Source organism: Macrotis lagotis, chromosome 5 (genome assembly GCF_037893015.1).
Source record: "Macrotis lagotis isolate mMagLag1 chromosome 5, bilby.v1.9.chrom.fasta, whole genome shotgun sequence".
Classification (NCBI taxonomy): Eukaryota; Metazoa; Chordata; class Mammalia; order Peramelemorphia; family Peramelidae; genus Macrotis; species Macrotis lagotis.
Genome location: NC_133662.1, coordinates 251,030,569 through 251,051,417, shown reverse-complemented (window position 1 = coordinate 251,051,417; position 20,849 = coordinate 251,030,569). Strand labels below are relative to the sequence as shown.

The window sequence follows — 20,849 nt, the reverse complement described above, 5'->3', positions numbered from 1 at the left end:
TGAAAATCCAGAGGGGGAGATTATCCATACCCAACAGCTACCAAAGAATAGGATAGAGAGGAGAGGGCAGCGAAAGAAGAATAAGATTATAATTCAAGGAGGAGATTAGTGAGACTTGAGAAGGATTCAACTTGATCCTATCCTGTAGAGAGGAAGGAGCAGAAAGAATCCAGAACTGGTCCCCTCCAACTTTACTATCAAAGAAGCATCTAATAATAGTATACATATATTTGAATATGTAATAAAAATCTATATAATCTATATTTGTATTATCTTTGGATGTTTATGGAGATATCTCTAATATCAATTCTCTAACTCAATGATGGAATATATGACAGAAATTCTCTTTGATAAAAATACCCAATGATGTATGCATATATGTGTAGTAGGAGGTATTGATCTATGGATTGATGCAAGCTCTGTGAAGGAAAGGATGTTTCATTTTCATGTTTGTATCCCCAGTACCTACCACAAAGACTGGCCAAAAAGAGATGCTTAATGAATATTTGATGATTGATCAACTGCACACCAAATGCCAAACTTCCTCTGCTCAATACCCCAAACATCCCTGATCTGGTGAGTGAGTGCTCTTTTTTATGATATTTGCCATTATTCCAAGCACTTTTTCTTCCATATCATATGTGATCCTTACAACAACCCTGTCAGATGGATGGTAAAAAGAATAAATGTACTTTACAGATGAGGAAATTGAGACCCAGAGAGTTTAAATGACTTGTCCAGAATCACAGAGCTACAGAGCTGTGATTAGAAGATGGGTTTCCTGACTCTTTGCCCAGTATTCTCTTCATCCTACCAAATTGCCTCTAAAACCAGTAATTTGCCTGGTTACTAAAGTGTGTATGAATAGGATATCATTAGAGTTCATGGAGACAGTTGAAAGGCAAGTTTTAAAAAAAATAAAGGAAGGATTTTAGCCCTCCTTTGAGATTCTAACAATTTCAGGACAATGGGTACCTTCTCTTGGTTTTCATCATTCTTCCTTGACTCCTGACTGTTAGTAGCCCAAACTCATGATTGCTAACAATAGGAAAATACCCTAAAGCTATGAGACACAATTACTGATAAGTGAGCAATAAACCCCTACCCCTATAATAAAAGCCCCACAACCACTCAGCAAGTTAAGTTAACTGGCAAAGCTTGGAGATCAGGAGATTGCAGGGTCCTGGGTATAAGAAGATGAAAAGCAAATACATAAGTGGTATAACTAGGGTGTAGGTGGTGTGTGTGTGTGTGTGTGTGCTCTCATCTATGACATAGCCAGTTACAATGACTAAATGAAAAAGAAACAGTATTAACCCTACATCTGATACTGGTCATCCGATCAGTTTTTTTTTCAACCTTTCAGAGAAAGATTTATTTGAGACCAGGAAATATGTGATTTCTTGGCCTGCAAGGAGGTTTTAGTTGATCAAAATACCATTACTTTCCTAGCAGTAAAACTGAGTCCCATCAAAAATGTTTAAATTCCTATGGCTAATTGATAACAGACCAGAGCCAGATTAAAACCAGTTAGCTTTACCTACCATTCCAGGATTCTTTCCACCATACCTGTTAGCAATAGGGAAGATTCTATGAACAAGAGAATTCCCACTTTAGTGTCTGTCAACTCTCCTTCAATTAGCCTGCAATGTTCCTATATATCACTCACATATCCAGTGGATCACAACTCAAGGAGGCATGATTTGTTTTTGTGTTTCCTAGAACATGAGGGCTTCTGGAGAGTAGCACTTTGAGTCTGCCCTGGCAAATTATGGAACTGAGACAAGTACAAATGCTGGGAAATGCAGATACTGATAAGAATTAGACCCAGAGTAAGATGGCTGAGCTTTTGTCTTGGGGCATAATCCTGAGTCATAACCTTTGGGGAAGAAGTCATTCTTTCACTGGCCCTCCATAGAATCTTAAATGGGGTCCAAGAGTTCTCACTTATAAAATGTGATAAGCAGGGGCAGCTAGGTGGTGCAGTAGAGTCAGAAGTACTTGGGTTCAAATCTGGCCTTAGACACTTGATAATTACCTAGCTGTGTGGCCTTGGGCAAGTCACTCAACCCCATTTGCCTTGCAAAAACCTAAAAATAAAATAAAATAAAATAAAATAAAATAAAATAAAATAAAATAAAATATGATAATCAGATGAATTTGGAGTCAGAAGACCCAATTTCAAATCTTACCATTGTGAACTTTGATCAGCTGTTGAACCTCCTTAGGTCTCAATTTCTTCATTTGTAAAATGAGAAGATTGTAATAGATGGCCTACAATTTTGCCACCAGCTAAAAATATGAGATCTTATGAAGCATAATTGGTTCAGTTGGTTGATTAGTTGGATGGATAGTTGGTTGTTTGTTTTCCTTTGTGCTGAAGATGACCAAATTGAGATCATTATGTTGGGGTCAAGGTTTGGTATGTTCAATTGTAACCAATCATACCAATATGAACTTGGAATGCTCCACCATGGGCTGTGCACAATAGTAAACATGAATGTTTGGAATGTGGTGATGGGCTTAAATGAAGGGTAAAAGAATGTCTATGAAGCTAGATATGGGATCCAAAATTCAAAATCCACATTTCAGGATCCACCTTTTCCTAACAGCAATTTAGTATCCCAGAGGTCATTTTCATCCATCATTGGCCTAATTTTAAAAGGTAATTAGGTGAAAGAATAGATGAAAGAGTCAAAAAGCCCCATGTTCAAATTCTATCCCTGACACTTGACTATGTGATTCTGTAGAAGTCATTTAAGTTCTCCTTACCCCAGTTCCCTAATCTCTAAAATAGGAATAATAGTAACATTTACCTCACAGAATTGTGGTGAGTATTGTGATATAATTATGTATATATATAATATATAATGTATATTATATAATATAATTATGCATACACTAAAGCATAATGTGTAATAAGAATTATTAAGAGCGCAGATAGAATTTTAATTAGATAGTATTGAATTACTAGATTGTCATGTACTCCTCTTCTCTTGTCAATAGACAATTAGATGGAAATATGTGGGACAAAAATTCCAGAATGAACCACCCTAGTCCCATATGAAAAATAAAATAAGCAGACTCTCTAGGATCTAAGAGATTCCTTGCCCTTTGGGCAATGCAGGGCTTGGCTGGTACACTATCCTGTATATGCAGTAATGTTTCTCACAGAAAAGGTGATCATTGATGTTATAACCCACCAATTTCCCATCAAAAAAACTTTGTAGCAAAAATCTTTCCTCATCTCTTGAAGGCCAGAATAATCACATAGCATTAGGACAACTGAATATCCAGCACCAAAACAAGACAAGTTTCCAGGCATCCCAGACGGGTTCCAGACACAAAGCTGATGAGAGAGCCCATTTTTCAGGCAGTGGCAGAGCTGTAAACAACTTGCAGTTGATGTACAATTCACCATATGCAAAAATATATCATTCCAGAAAGCAATTTGCAAGTCTAGGTGTAGTGCTGAAAGAAAAAATAAAATAAAAAAACAGTCACAAAATCCCCAGCAGCACAGAGAGATTCAGTATCTGAGAGCTGGGAGGTTTCAGCTACCAGTTCTTCCCTATTAAAGAGGAGAATAGATTTCTGAAGAGAAATATCCAGAAGGAAGCTAGCTGGGAATGCGGATCACTAGGTTCTCCCAGGGCTCTGCCATCAACTGGTTATCTAACCTGGGGCAAGTCTCTTCAAGCTCTTAGAACAGGGAAGGTGAGGATATAGTTGGATGGACAAGCCAATCTCTAAGCTCTAACACTGTAGCTAGTTCTGACTTTCTCGGCTTTAGCTTTCTATTCTAACCCCTGATCCTTTATTAAATACAGAATCAAAGTACTGCAAAGGGCAAAGGATAAGCTTCTTTCATGGACTCCCTGGTCTCTTGTCACACAGAAGCAGCTTGGATGGTCTTTCTGCTTGTGGCTAAATCATACAACAATAATTCAAAAGGAAATAATGGTGGATTTGGAGTCAGAATAGCTAGCTTCAACTCTCAAGTCTTCCTCTCACTTACCTCTGTGCCTTTGGGCAAGTCATCTTAATTTCTATAGGCCTCAGTGTCCCCATTTATAAAATGAAATGGTTGGATGAGGGTATCTCTGAAGTCCCTTCAATTTAAAGAGCATTTATTAAAGATTCATCAAATACAAGATTAAATTAGGGACAGTCCCTGCAGCAAGATTGACCAGTGGATAGAGGACAAGTAAATTCAAAGTTGGTCTCAGACACTTTCTAGTTCTGTGACTTGAAACAGGTCATTTAATCCTCTTTACCTTAGTATCTTCATCTATAAAATGAACCAAAGAAGGAAATGATAAGCTCCTTTAAGATTTTGCCAAAAAAAAAAATCTCCAAATGGGATCACAAAGAGTCAAACATAACTGAAAACAATGAAAAAAGAATCCTGCCCTCCACCACTGACTGTCATCTTATTTTATCAGAGGATTCCCAGCCTCATAAAAGATCATTAGATTGACTAATAGAGTATGCAACATAAGGTCAACTTCTATTTTATCTCATTGACCCTTCCCTACTTTGTGACTTATTTCATGTGAAAGCCCTGTAAAATTAATTACAATCCCTCTTTTCAATTCCTGCATAAACAGTTCTTATGAACATTCTCACAAGCAAAGTGGTTTGTCATCTGTTGTAAGGGACTGTTGTTTGTGGGAGTACTGTAAACTTTCATCACCTGGTGTCCTCTAGCACCAGAGCCTTATTTTACTGGATGATCATAGAGTGCCACAGGAGTGGGAGTGGACCAGGGACTGGGGAGGATATTTAAGTACTTGTATTTGGTTTAATCAACAGAGATCTTGGAGATGTTGGAGATCTTGGAGAACTTTCCATGCTTGTCTTCCACCCCTTCAATGTTTGTCTGGGTAAGGATAAGCTAGTCGGTAGGAACCTAACACTTCCTGGGCAGATCGCTAACAGAAACTTAACAATCTGCTAACCTCCATATTGTAATGGATTTTAATAGAATTTAGCTAGTCTGGTCCTTGGACAGAAGACCATGAGTGTATTCCAATCACAGAACTTGAAAACTTTAGGACTTGCTAGAACTTGTCAAACCTTATACTCTTGCCATAGGATCAATGTCTCTCAGAATGTCTTCCTAAATATCTTAGCCTAATTCTTTCCCTAAAACTGGACTGGTCCAGAGGCAAAAGTCTAACCCTTCTCATATTTCTTCCTGGTGGCCTCAGGCTTTGTTGAAGTAACTATCTGAATGCCTAAAGAGACCCACACATATGGAGTCTGTGCCCTTTGCATGTGATGATGTCCCTAGGCTACTATGCTTCACTTTGCCCTACCCTGACCAGTTGACCAGACAAGTTTTTCTTTTAATTTTTTTTAATGAAGGTAAGCTGAGTTTACTCAAGTTAAATGTTTTAGTTTGGGTGAGTATCTTTTAAGTAAAACTTTTTGTGAACTACTGAATGATCTATGAGTAACTCATTTTGCCCTAAACTACCAGGGTACCTATTTGAAGCAGACCTAACCACATCACCTTTGAAAGTCCAAGGTCACTTTGTTACTACCAGTATTATTTTCATAGATTTAGAGCTGGAACATTATATACAGGCTATATATATATTCCAGTTAATATATTTTACAGAGGAGAAACTGAAACATGGACAGGCTAAAGAAATTACCCAAATCATAAAAGGAATTAGGTGACAGCAAATAAAGTCCTGAACCTGAAATCAGAAAGATCTGAGTTCCATCTCTGCCATAAATATTTCCTAGCTCTCTAACCCTGGGCAGTTCACTTAATTTATTACATTTAACTTTCCTTGGTTATAAAATAGGGGTAATAATAGTACCTCCATCTCAAAGATTTTGGTAGGAAAAATGAGATGATAATTATAAAGTATATTTTAAAGCATTATAAAAACAATAGGAATTACAATAATTATTTAGAAAAGAAAGGATTTGAATTGAATTCTTGTCACTCCAATCAATGTATCACAATTCTCTTCCTTATTCAATGGAAATTTGAAAGGCCCTTTTGATTCCCAAAAGTCTCCTTCACTGGTCTACTATTCTAATATTCCATCATTAGAAACAAATTTCTTTGGAGATAGGATATTATAGCTCCACTTTCATTCAATAAGTTTCCAAGAGATCCTGGTTAAAAGGCAAATAGCTCTGAGCAGGCAAATGGCATTAAGCCATCAGCAGCCATGAAGAACGTAAAGGTGCTTGGTTTATCGGATAACTGGAGGTCACCTCACAAAGCAAATTTTTCAGTGAAATGAGATATTGCAATAGGATTTAAGTATACAAACACACACACACACACACAAACACACACACACACAACCCATAAGATATAAAATCACAGTAAGTAGCTTCAAGGCTACTGATGATGACCTATGGAAAACTCCATGAGACTCTACTGTAGAAAATAGCTGGTTTCCTTTCAAAGCCACCTTAGGATCTAGATTAAAAAATATGGTATCTTCTCTTCTATTCAAGATAAGTTAATACCAAATAAGAAACATCCTCTCTCTGGGATCATTTGAAATGAAAGTTTTAAACTTAATTCTTTTCTTAATTTTTAATTATTTTTTTTAATTTTTTCAGCATTCATCCATATGCATAATGTATATTTTTAAGTTACAAAATTTCCTTCCACCTTCCTTTCCCACCTCCCTCCCCTAAAGAGTGAACAGTCAGGTTATCATTGTACATACGTATTTTTTATAAACAGGTTTACAGATTAGTCATTTTCAGTATGAGAAATTAGGATTAAGGGAAAGTGATACATAAGAGATCATTTTTATAAAGTGTTCATCAGATTCTGAAGGGGATTTTGTTTTTTGTTTTTTGTTTTGTTTTATTTTTCTTCCTCTGGCTGGGGATAACACTATCCATAGCCAGTGTAATTTGTGCTAGCTCTCTGAACTAATGAGACGAGCTGCTTCCACCAAGGTTGATCATTTCACAATGTTCTTGTTAATGTGCACATTGTTCTCTTGGTTTATACTTAATTCTAAAGAAGCATAGACAAGATCATTCTATTTTATTCTATTTATGGAATTATTGTATGAATGCAGAATGACTAAGAGATTCCTAGAGTTACTGAAGAGGTCACATAATTTCTCTAGGGATTTTGTTTAATTAAGAGAGTCTAGGGCAGCTAAGGGTCATAATGGATAGAGCAACAGTCTTAGAGGCAGGAGGACCTGAGTTCAAATGTGACCTCAAACATTTATTAGCTGTGTGACTACTCTGGGAAAGTTACATAACACCAATTGTCTCCTAAAGGAGAGAGAGAGAGAGAGAGAGAGAGAGAGAGAGAGAGAGAGAGAGAGAGAGAAGAAGAAGAAGAAGAAGAAGAAGAAGAAGAAGAAGAAGAAGAAGAAGATGATGATGATGATGATAATGATGATGATGATGATTATGATGAAGAAGATGAAAAAGAAGGGATGTGAGGGGAGGGAGGAAGGGAGGAAGGAAGAAGGGAAGATTCTAGCCATAATGGTTATATAGTCTCAAGAGTTCCATGAAAGGGGTTGAGAGTCCTGGGTTTATAACTTCACTTATTTGAACTCCAATTTCTTCCTCTAAAAGATAAAGGAATGGTACTAAATGATTTTACTAACCTTTCCCTGAAATTCTTCCCTCTATTCTCTCATTCAACTCTCACATTAAAGATAAAGAAAATGAGACCCAGACAATTTAAGGGACTTATTCCAGTTCAGAGATCTAGATAGTAATAGTAACAGTATAAGGGACAGAATCCATGGCTCTAGATGATCAACTGAGTAAGATTTCCCATATAACCCACTGAAACTGGTTGGCATCAGCATCATTGTATTTAGGCTAAAATATTAAGATTTGGCAGTAGAAACATGAGGCCATTTCTGATAGTCAGAGAAGAGTAGATAGAAAGAGTAATGACTTGGTAATCAGAAGACTGAGAATCCCAGATATTTCAACACTGTGTGACTTCTGATGTACCTCAAGTCTCTTTTTTCTTCTTCTATAAAATGAATGGATTGAATTATGTGACCTCATAGAGGTACAACTTGCTCTACTCTGATGTTCTTACTGCTCTATTATCTTCCCACTGGACCTGGCCCTGGGCAGAAAGGTAGATAACTAATTTTGCTTTCCTGTTAGAGAGGCAGGAATCATGGCCTAGAAATTGGAAGACCTGAATTCAAATTCAGCCTTTATGATCTTTTGCACAGGATGTTCCAAGGGTTTTGATACAATTTTTAGTTTAATAGTTTTTATTATCTTTAATAATTTTAGACATTACTAAGATTTATGTGACACTCTGTAGTAATCTTAACTAAGTCACAACCTTTCAGAGGCTCAGTTTCTTTATCTATACAGTGGAAATAAAATGGTTTGATTATTTCACAGAATTATTCCTAGCAACCTAGGGAAAAACAGGGAAGTCCTCTGAAAACTCTCTTTAGTAAGCTTTTGGTTTGAACTTTGATCTGCTTTTTTAGTGTTCTCCCCTCTTTTTGGGCTCTTCACCCAAGTCCCTATATCTTAATCCAAGCTCTCTAAATTCCTAAACCATTTATGTGAATTTGTGGGTATCTAGACATGTGATTTTGTTGGTTTTACAGATTGTCAGTTAGGAAACTCATTTACTAATGCTCTGTAACTTATAATCTTATGAGTTGTTTGGGGAAGTAAAATTTTATACTTGCTCCATATTGGACAAGTATAACTCCCAGAAGAGAGAAGTAAATTAGTGTCTGCAGTGGATAGGAAAGAATCTGGTGTCTGAATTTGGGTCCCAAACTGTCTCAGAACTTACAGGCTATGTGACACAAGACAATTCACTTAATGTCTCTGAGTCCCAGTTTCCTCATCTCTAAAGTGAGATGGTTGAACTGGATGACCCCCAAGATCCTATCCAAATAAGTTTTTTAAATACATACATTATCTCATGATTTTAATAGTTATTGCCCTCTGACACTGGTTCACTGTCCATGGTGCTGACCAGGGCTTAAAGACTGATCCTTGGTACAAATGTGTCAAAGGTCCTAGGGTCATCAATAATGGAAGACTAAACAAATTGAAGCACATAAATATAATTAATGGAAATTATTGTGTCATAGAATTAGTAAATTTGTAGAATTCAGAGATGCATGAAAAATGTTTATAATTGATGAAAACTGAAGCACACAATGGTCAGCTAGTTAACTCAGGGTGCTAAATCTGGGAAAGATGTTAGTTTGAATTCAACTTAAGATTCTTTCTCATTTTGTGACTTTGGACAAGCCATTTAATCTTGTTTGCCTTAGTTTCCTCATCTGTAAAATGAACTGGAAAAGGAAATGCCAAATTATTTCAGTATCTTTGCCAAGGAAACCCCAAATAGAGTCATGAAGAGTTGGATACAACTGAAAAGCAACTAAATGATAAAGAACACCAAAAAACCAAATACCAAAAAAGCAATAAAATTATAGCATTGAAAATGAATACAATAATAAAAATGGAGCTGAATGCTATGTAACTATAATTATGATTATTGACCTAAAAGAAGAGAGGAGAAAATACAGCCCTGTCTTCTTTGTGGGGGGACATTGAGTGTGGAACATTGCATACACTGTTATACCTATTTGATATGTTAGTTTTCTTCTTACTCTCCCTTTACTAATTCTATTTTTCCCTTTTTACACTTTCTTCAACTATCTCTGCCTCTGTCACTCTCAATATTTCTGTGCCCTGCCACTATCTCTGTCTGTCTCTGTGTCCCTGTATGTCCCTATGTTTCCTCCTGTCTCCCTCTGTCTCTAAGTCTATGTCTGTCTCTGTCTCTGTCTGTCTCTCTCAATCTCTCTCTTTCCCCTCCCCCAATTAACTTCAGAGATGGCTTCCAAATTTCAAAGGATCCAGAGCATTTTGAACTTCCATATTCTCTGTCATTATTCTCCATCTCATTATCTCTATCTCAGTGTCTCTGTCTCTTTCTGTTTCTCTCTCATTCTTTACTACAGGGAACAGTTCACCAAATAGAGGAAGTGGGAAGGATATATCTTGATATGAAAACAAAATATCAATAATTTTTCAAAAGGAAGATACCTGGGGTCCTCTTTGGTACAGGTATGCTACTGTTATTCAATTAAGATTCTTCTGTAGTCAGGGGTCCCTTATAGGGTAACATGATTTTTGAAGCATATCAACTATCTTGTGGGATCCAGTTCCTAAAACTAAAACCTGGTGGAATGGATTATCTGGGCCTCTCTGCAGGAGGCTGTCTAGCCTCTCTAGAGAAATTCAAGGGGAGCTATTGTTAGCCAGTAACAAAAAAAAGAGAAAGGGGAGATACCCCTCCCACTTCTACCTTGGGATGTGTCACAGTTTCTGGTGATGCTCTGTATCTCCCAACCATCTTTCAACCAGGAGGCTGAGAAGCATCCTCCCCCAGCTCCACTTAGACAAATCTATAGTGACTGACAGCAGAAGGTGCTTAGCAGTCCCATGCATCTTTAATTAGAAAAGCTGCTGGCTCTATCAATAGGGAACATTAGTAGTCAGCTCCAGTCTTTCCCCTTTCTTTGGCTTTCCCTATCTAAAGGCCTCCCTGTCTTGCCAGAAAACACTGAACTGAAAGAGTTTCAGGATAATAGAAAAATTTTAAAATACTAGTCCATTTTATCTGAATGGAAAGAGTATGTTAGGGTAGAGAGGTGATTGAACCCTCAAGTCCTTCTAAAATACCATTTTCTTTATGTAATTCCCCTACTCAGCAGTCTACATTTGCTTACTCAATAGAGTTCTTGCTCCTAGACTAGCATTCAAGTCTCCTCACCATCTGTCTCAAACCTCCCTCTCTAAGCTTATATGGTTAATCACCTTACTTGAACCTTATCCTCCAATCATTCAGATCTACTCAAAGTCCTTGGACATTTTAAATTCAATTTTGGTGTGATATAGTGGAGAAAAACAGTGAATTTGAATTCACAGGATCTGAGTTCAAATCCTAACTCTTGTAAATTAGTGCCTTTTGATCTTAGGCAAATTATTTCCCTCTCTGGGATTTAATTCCCTCACCTGTAAAATGAGGAGATAAATATGGGATAGCCTCTGAGGTCTCTTTTGCTTCTAGATCTATGTTTTTGTGACCATGTCTATCATCTTCCTTATCAGAAATGTCATCTCTATTTAATTCCTCTCCATCAGTCACTGGTATGAAATGGAGATTCAGTGCTCATACAGAATCCTCTTTTTTGTCTTCTGTCATGCCTATAGGAGTGCTTCTCTCTCTCTCTCTCTCTCTCTCTCTCTCTCTCTCTCTCTCTCTCTCTCTCTCTCTCTCTCTCTCTCTCTCTCTCTCTCTCTCTCCATGTCTCTCTCTCCCCTTCCCTCTCGCTCTCTGTCTGTTTCTGCATCTCTCTTCTCTCTTCTTCTCCCTCTCTTTTTTCTCCTTTTTTGTAGCTATGTCTCTAAGGTTTGTATTTATAATTTTTTTTAAAAAATTACTCTTGAGTCTCAGATACTTAAAACTGTGACCTTGGGCAAGTCACTTTACCCCATCGCCTTACAAAAACAAAAACAAAAAAAAAGTACTCTTGAGCTATAAATCACTCAAGACAAGATCACATCAAATCTCATCTCAAGCCTTATTTGACTAACCCCAGACTATTTCAGACTCCTTCCTTTAAACTCCTATAGAATTTACTCTCTGACTCACTGTTTTTTTTTTATTTTTAATTAACTTTTTTTTTTTGCTGTGTAGATTCACATATTAATAGCATTTGGGGAAGAAAAGAAAAGTGTTTGGGGAAAAAGGTCTTCAAAACATATAAGGAGACAGAAAGATGAAGGAATTTGCTCAAAAATACTCTGTGGTCTCAACTAGAAAGTATATCTCAAGAGATGTTATAAAGGGAAGAGTGATGGATTTAGAGTCAAAGGAGTCCAGTTCATGGATCTGCTACTTCCCTAAAATGGAATTTGGGGCAAGGTACTTCATCTCTCTAGAACTCAGCATCAACAATGAGAGGACTGGACTAGATGTTCCCTAAGGTACCTTCTGGCTCTAGATATATGATGATGGAGATTAATAAGGCTGTGACTCATCACCACTCTCATTATCTAAGATACTAACCAATATAAAGAAAGCACTCATGAAGGAGAATCACAAAATATAAGAGAAGGGAAAGCTATCAGAACAAATCAATCCAATCCTGACCTCACAATAAGTCCAACCTAAATTTAGCTATGGAAGATACCCAATAACTGGTGACGCAACTTTGACTCAAAGACTAATAAAGGTATTATCTTGTGGTATAGTACCTTTGGACTTTTGACTCTAATTGTCACCACTTCTTTTCTCACCTTGGACCAAAGTTCACATGTCTTTAACTTCCATCATTATTCTTTGTTTTATCCTACTGGGCCAAGCAGATTGTGGAGCAATGATTAGATAGATGGATTGCTCAGCAGGAAGAAACACCTAAGTGAGCTCTACCAGTATGAGAGCTTTTTATATGATCTCTATCATCATTATTATTATTATTATTATTATGTGCAGGATAGAGTGAAATCTTGGGCAGCTAGGTGGCACAATAAAGTATTTGATTTAGGGTCAGAAAGACATCTTTGTAAGATCAAATCTTTCCTCAGATACTTACAAGCTATGTGACCCTAGGCAAGTCACTTAACCTTGTTTGCCTGTTTTCTCATCTGTAAAATGAGTGGAAGAAGGGAATGAAAAATCACTCTAATATCTTTACCCCAAAAAAATTCCAAATTGTGTCATGAAGAATAAGACACATATGAAGGAGTGAAGCCTGGGCACCCAATCTACTTGAAGTCAGAGGGAAATTCAAAGTCCTGATGAGGGATTTTGAAAGTATAAAGAAGAGAATGAGATGGCTCTTTTATCATCCTTGCCCCCTCTCCAAGTTGATAGGTCCTCCAATAAAAATAGGACCCCCAGAAATACTGTCATCATGCTCCATTCTTCCCTTACCACACTAGATCAAAATTTCTGTGGCGGCTGGGGAGTTACTAAGGCCTACCCAAAAACAATTAGAGATTCAAGATACATAGTATGGTGAATAGAGTCTGGGACATGGAGTGAGAAAGATGGCTCATATCCTACTGGGACACTTATGAGCTGAGCAATCTTAGATAAGCTCCTTAACCCACATAACTTTCGATTTCCTTACTGTAAGTTAGGAAGGTTGGATTCAATTCTCTCCAAATGCTAAAGTTATGATTCTATGATACTAACACCCTACAGATTAGAAGGTAACCTTGCCCTTAGATGGTTTTAATCATGACCATATTGTCTTCTGGGTTTGTTAATTTTGTATCTATTGGTAGTATTCCAAATTTTTCCAAAAATTCCTGACCCTACCTCCTGGCCAGATCATTTCAAACTAGTAATCTAATACAAAATGACTCCAATATGTTCCTCCTTCCTTTCAGAGGCATTTAAATTTTAAAATAGGAAATTCTAAGAAGGGAATACTTTCTTCAGTTTTTACCACAATGCCCTATAGTTGTGGCATGAAGAAGACGTATCTCCTTCTATAAATTCTAATTGTGAAATTTCAGGCACTGTACCACTTTTTTGGAACTGTGAAAAATGTTTCAGAAGTTCCTTCAATTACAATATGTTGATGCTAGCCAGTGGTCTTGACAGAGGTTTAAAGAGTTGGTATGGCACCATCTTTCTTTTGGAGTTCAGTGCAGTAATATGATATCTTTATAAATTTAAATGTAAACACCACTTCTGTTTTGCATTTACGACTCATGTTGATGTATTACATTACAAGCTGTATATTTGTCTTCATTCCAGAAGAGCAATATATCTCTTTTTTTTCTTAATTCAATAATTTAGTTTTCTATACTGTAGCAACTCAAGTTTCTATTCCCAGGGGAAACCAAAGAAAGATGGGAAGACAGCTCCCTTTCAGAAGAGACAGAGAAAAAGAAAATGAAAACTTGGGGAAGACCACAAGATGAAGACGTTCAGCATCACTGGTTTACACTCTCTTCTCCAACATTTGAGCTTCTTCCTACTATTTGGATACCACCAAGGAATCATGGCAAGGGCATGATTAGGGCAACAAAATAGTCAACAGCTCCAAACTGGAAATTTGCAAATTGAAAAATTCCCCAGAATTTTGCATCAGAGTTGAAAGAAATCCAGTAATGCCTATGCCAAAGGCACCCAAAAAAACCCATAAGGAAACTAGAGTGATTTTTCACTTGGTAGTTAGGGCAAGTTTTATAGTGTTTTGTTTAGTCATTTTTCAGTTGTATCCAACTCTTCCTGACCCCTTTTGGGGTTTTCTTAGTTAAGATACTAGAGTGCTTTGCCATTTCCTTCTCCAGTTTATTTCATAAAGAAACTGAGACAAGCAGGGTTAAGTGACTTAAGTGATGGAGGTCATATCTGAACTCAAGTTTTCTTGAATCCAGACCCATATCTCTATTCATTGTACCACCAAGCTATCCCATACCCTTGATATATACCACACTGTTATATTCCTGTGTCTTCTCTGTTCCTTTGCATAAAACCACCTAAAAGCCCAATTTCAACTGTGGGACAGTGGGAATTGGAGTAGGAGTAGATATCAAATCATATGAGAACTGAATTTTTCAGTAGGGCACTGGGGAAGATGCAGGCTCTTCTAGAATGTTCTAGGAATGTAGAAGGATAGACAAACCATTCACTAGTACTTCATGTAGAGGAAGGGCTCTCAGAATCATGTTCTTGGACTTTCTGGTATTCAAGTGAAACTTTGCTGTCCTCACAATTTGGTCCACAAATTCCAGGAACTGGAGAAGTAAAGAGGAGACCTGTTGGAATACATGGCCATGATTACTGCCTTCAAGCCTATCATGTGAAAGAATGAAGGATCTGCTTTTATAAGGTATTACAGGTCAGAGCCAAAACCTCAAGCTGAAAGAGAGGGAGACAAATCCCAGCTACCATAAGAGTAGGATCTGTGGATGAAATGGAGCTGTCCAGAAATGACCATCTTATGAGGTAGAGAGCTCCCCAGTAGTGTGATTGCCCCCCAAGGACCTACTTCTCAGGGTGACTACTTCTCAGGGATGCTCAACAGAGGATCCTTCCTTAGATCAGAAGGTTGGGTTGATGTTCTCTTAGCTCCCTTCCACCTCAGATATCTAGGATTTCCCATATCTCTGGGAAATGCCTACAGTGTATCCTGAACAGCTACCCTTGTTTCAGTTGCTATTGGCAAGGGCCAAGTCCTGAGGCAGAAAGGAAAAGTTTGCTATGGCAGGTGGGAGAACAGGTGGAGGAGCAGCAGGGAGGAACATTTGCCAGCCACCCATGAAGAAAAGCCTGAAGCAAAAGAATCAGCTGAGTATATATACACATATATGCCAAACCAATTCCATCCTTGATGCACCAAATCTGATGTTAGGTGAAGGATGAACCATTGACTTATATCAAAGAAAATAGGGAAGGAAAGGGATCATCATTCTGGGAAAGGTCTTCACCATTCATTCATGTATTGATACATTCAATAAACATTTATTAAACACCTACTACATATATATATATATATATATATATATATATATATATATATATATATATATATTGCCAGCAAGGAAGATACAATGACAAAAAATAAAACAGTTCAACAGTTCTCCCCCTAAGGATCATGTATTCAATTTATAGGATACAGAATAAGTCAGTATAAAAGGTATAAATATAAATGTGAAGTTCATCATATAAGAGGTGACATTAGAGCTGTGACTTGAAAAAAAGACAATGAATATAACAGTTGATATATAGCCTCTAGATTGTATTTTAAGATATGCAATGGGTGCTGTGCATATGATCTCACTTAATTCACAAAGTAATCCTGTGAAGTGGTACTATTTTCATCTTTATTTTATGGATGAAAAAAAAGGATGAGAGATATTAAGTGATTTGCCTAAGGTCATACAGATAGTAAAAGATTAAGGCAGACTATGAACTTAGCTCTTCCTATCTCCAGATCTAGGACTCTCTTTCATACACCACTTATCTGTCTTTGAGAGGCAGAGTGGAGATGATAGAATATTTCAGCAGTAGAGAACATCCCAGGCAAAGGTGGGAATATGGAAATGGAAACTTGAGTAAGATTCTGGAAGTAGACTAGTTTGGCCAAAAATATGGATTTCCAAATGCCTCCAATGAACTCATTTGATCTTCACATCAGTTGACTTCATACTGGCTCCTTCCTAAATCACTTTCATCCACTCTGGTGTCTTTATCTGCAGATTTCCAAATCTGTATTTTCAATCTAAACATCTTCCCAGGAGCCTAAATTTACCATTAACTATGGAACGTTGGAGGTTAATTCTACTAGCCCCTCAAATTCAAAAAGTCTTAAATCAAGCTTATTGTCCTTTCATTCAATCATCTCTAAGACCTTTATTTTTTGTACTTTTCCCCCTTGTGTTAATGACACAATCATTTTTAGTTCTAGATTAAGAGCTAGGGAGGACCTTAGAAGACATCTAATCAATTCCCTAATAGTCTTAAAAAGTTCAGAAGGGGCACTGAGAAGTCCTTCAAGCAGGACTGGAACCAGATCTCTAAGACTGAGGCCAACTCCATAGTCATTATGCCATGCTGCCTCAGGTTACCATCCTATTGTCTGACCTGGTCAGACCACATTTGGAGCATGATGTTCAATTCCCTGGATACCTGGAGATAGTCCTGAAAGGGACAATGAGGATATTCAAGATCTTTGAGACCAAGATTTTTGAAGCTCATTTGAAGAAACTAGAGTTGTTTAGCCCAAAGAAAAGGAGATTTGTTAGGGTTGGGTTTGGAGAGAGTGATGATTATCTTTAAGTATTTTAAAGATGATGATGTGGATGGATTATATTTGTTTTATTTGTCTTCAAAGGGAGAAACTTCAAGCAATGAGTGTAAATTGCAAAGAAGCAAATTTCTCATTTATAATGAATACCTTCCTCAGGCTAACCCCAAGTGGAACAGACTACCTCAGGTTGTGGCTTCACCTCATTAAATTCAAGGGGTGGATGATTTTTTTATTGGATATCTTATAGAGGAAATTCATAGAATAATACTTGAAAAGCTATTTTCAAACCATAAAGCTTTATGTAGATGCAAATATCATATTATATATCATATCACTTCATATCACATCACAAAATAGCACATCACATCATACCATATCATATTGCCTCTGAATCTCCAACTCAGAAATTATGATTCTGAGATGCACTTCTCTCTGCTATTCCCATGGGCTAAAAAAGTGAATTTCAAAGAAACTTCTGAATGAATAAAAGCTTACCAAACTTGGAACCTCAGCTGGACTACCTTTCTCCTTTGAGGATGGAGAAATGCCTGGACTCCTAGCATACCATGAAGAAAGCCATTCCATATTTTTTGCATGTCAACTAGGGGAACCCAGAAATTCCAAGGAAAAATAAGAGCAGGTAAAACATTTATCCCAGTTAGGGAGGCAGTCTTTAACTAGGGTAATTGAGGTAAAAAGAAACAGATTTTGATTATTGGAAAGAATGTGGAAAGAGCCAGAATCACATTTTTAAAAGGACATTGATAAGTTGGATATTATCCAGAGGAGCTCAACCATTACAGAGAAGGGCATGGAATTCAAGACATATACAGACCTATTTTTGTAAGAATACTAGATGGTAAGTCAAGGAAAATCTTGGTATTTGTCCCAGAGTGAGGGGCAAGGTCATCTGAAGGATAGTTCTATGTCAAGATAATAATTCAAATACAAATACAACAACAAAATCCATGAATATGTCTTATTAATCTCCTAGAAGACTGTCCCCACTATTTGTCCTTCCCACCCTCCCTAATATTCAATCTTTCCCTATTAGCTGGTATTTTCCCTATTACCTACAAGCATGGCTAAGTATCTCCAACATCCCTAAAATCTCTCACTAAATCTCATTATTTCTATCAGGTATCATCCTATTTATCTCACCTCCTTTACCTCCAGGGGCATGTATGAGAAACCCAGTGGTATTCAAGCATTTACAGTCCTAATGGTATCTATGCCCTAGAATTCCCAAGTTGAAGTATTTCTGTGACTAAAAAAATAAAGTAAATAACGTGATGGCAGCAAGAGAAAAATCTGAATTTAATTCCTTTGTCTTCTAGACATTACAAGGTTCTCAGAAATACTGGCATGGAGAGGTATCACTATTGAGCGTCTAAGTTGAGCCTGGATCTTCATTATCACCGCCCCCCCCCCAAACCCCAGGCAGGCAACCATTGATTCTTTCAATAAAGCAGTATTCACAATTGGGCCCAAACAGATGCAAACAGGGGCTCCTTCACCCAGCCTTCTGCTCATACATTCCTGCATACCCAGACTTAGAATCCATATGGGGGTCTTGGCCCATTTTCTCTTTCACTGGTTTAATGAAATGTTGCCCAGTTAGAAAACCAAGAGTTTTGAGGCTGTGAATTCTCATGGGTATGATAATTAGGATGATATAATAACAGCTGAGCTTTCCTCCTTCCCCTGCTGCAACAGGTTTCCTGGGTGACAGGAGGGGAGATGGAGATTTTGTGTTGTGTTGCAGTGAGAAAAAAATATATAACTGGACCCAAGCTCCCTGGTCTTGGATTTACTATCAATTTGCTATGTGTGACCTTGGGAAAATCATTTCAGTTAGGGACCTCAGTTTCTTTTTCTAGAAGATGAAAGAGGTTACAGAGGGAGTGGATTCTAAAGGTCCTTGTTCTCCCATCCTATAGACCTACTCAAGATGGTTAAAGCCTAGGAATCATAGCATTGTCATACTGAAAGTTGAACTAAAAGAAGAAGTCTTTAGATTCCTTCAAGAAAAGGAGCAGACATTTTACATGTGAGGAAACTGAGACCCATAGAGTTGTGACCCATTAATGTCACTGAGTTAGCAAATGGTTGACTAAAGATTCACACTAAGATCCTGTGAATCAAAATTCTTTCTCCTACATTTAATTACCTTATAGAGGGTCTGTCTTGGATTCCAGAACCCTGGGTTCAAATAAGTCCTGTCCCTGGCACATGGTGGTGGGAGGTAAGCCACTTAAATTCTCAGGGAATCAAGAAATTACCTAAGCATATAAATTAAATATAAATTGCTTGATCTGTATCAATGGAAGGAATTTCCATTTGTGGGTATTCTTTACCTGGATGAAATTCTGATTCTTTTGTGACCCACAAAGCACTTGACATATATTGTCTCATTCATTCATTATAACTGTATAAGGAATTATCAAGAAGCAATATTATCTTTGGGATTGTTTGGGGGAACCGAAGACTTGGTGTCAGGATGACTCCTCTTCCTGAGTTCTAATCTCAGATACTAAGTGTGTGGCCCTGGGCACATCATTTCACTCTGTTTGCTTCAATTTCCTCATCTGTAAAATGAGCTGGAAAAGGAAAGTACAAACCACTCCAGTATCTCTGCCAAGAAAACCTCAAAATGGGATCACAAAGAATTGAGCATGACTGAACAGCAGCAATATTATTCTCATTTTACATGAAAGGAAAACTGAGGCATAGAGGAGTTAAGACCTAATAAGGTTTAAAGGTGGGGTTTGAATCCAAGTATCCCCTAATTCCTTATTGAACCTTCCCATCTTACCATGCTGTGTGGGAGATATGCTAAATCCCCAAATAATCATGGAACCAAACAATTTGTGAGGAGTGCAAGCCACGTGTTCTCTCCCTTGTGTCTGCTTCTCTCATCTACTTTCATCGTTATTAAGGTTCATTTTTGTAATTCTGATCACAATCTGTTCCTTACCCACTATATCAGTGAAGATACTAATTAGACAAGTGCATTACAATAATGAAGAGTCTGTTGTTTGGATGGAAATTTCCCACTGAGATAGCAAGTCTCTAGGAGGGTAGCTTCTGAACTGATGCCAAAAGCACAAAAATGACCTTGACCATGACTCTGTAGGTGGGGCTGAGTAGCTCAACTGCTTCAAGGCTGTTGGTGTCTTCCAAATCATTTTGCTTGCAATTTGGGTACAAAACCACAAGGTGAACCAAGAGCTGGGAAAGGCGTTGGGGTGCTAAGCAGAAGTTTACTTATCTGTCCACTAAAAGAATTTTCATAATTATTCCTTCCTACAGTTTTATAAAGCAAGAAAAATAGTAGAATTTTTTTTTTTATTATTGACTATTGTCAGGATGACCCACAATGCCATTGACAACTCCATCATGGTCAGAAAGGAGAAAAATAATCTACCTCCAGGCTAAACTTGGAGTTTACAATGGGACCAGAATGTTATATCTCCTCCCACTCCAACGCCAAGGAATCTGAAAGCCTAAGGAAAGAAGGGAAAGAAGGTCATATAATAAGTATGTTTCTGCTCCAAAGCTAAGTTTATACAATCATAGTCTCCTTCTTTTGTAGCCTTTACTAAATCACAAATCATTTTCCCTAAATAAACACAATTGCAGAAGACTAGAACTCAGATCTAAGAACTTACTAGTACAATTTCCAGTGAGGAAATTGTACTCTCTCTGCTAACATAGGGCTCACATTTTCCACTGCAACTTTTAAACCATGGAAAGGTTCAGTAATTTGCCTAGCCACACAGCTTGGATGTGTCAGGGTTTGAAGAACACTATTGTCCCTAGCTTCAGTACTAACTCCCTATCCACTCCACTGAGTCATACTGTCTCCTTCTACTGTGGAGGGAGTCTAGAGTGTTCTCTGGACCAAATACAAAGATCTAGAGACCCAAGTTAGTTGCCTGTTGGAGAAAAAATTCAGCAAGGTCTAAAGGCAACAGAGAGAAAAATGAGGACTAGCAGTGGGGTCGTAAAATGAGAGGAAGCTGGTGGCATTGGCACATCTACCTGCAG

At 37.6% G+C, this 20,849-nt stretch overlaps 1 long non-coding RNA gene across 2 annotated transcripts in view; it reads left to right on the top strand.

The window, feature by feature from the left end:
- Positions 1–20,849, top strand: part of LOC141490163 (uncharacterized) — a 55,984-nt gene that overhangs the window by 2,884 nt on the left and 32,251 nt on the right. Inside the window, exons 2-3 of one of the 2 annotated variants that reach the window (XR_012469075.1) lie at positions 463–576; positions 4,816–4,886. This is a non-coding gene — a long non-coding RNA (uncharacterized LOC141490163). The remainder of the gene's footprint in view (positions 1–462; positions 577–4,815; positions 4,887–20,849) is intronic. The other variant, XR_012469076.1, reaches the window with a different exon arrangement.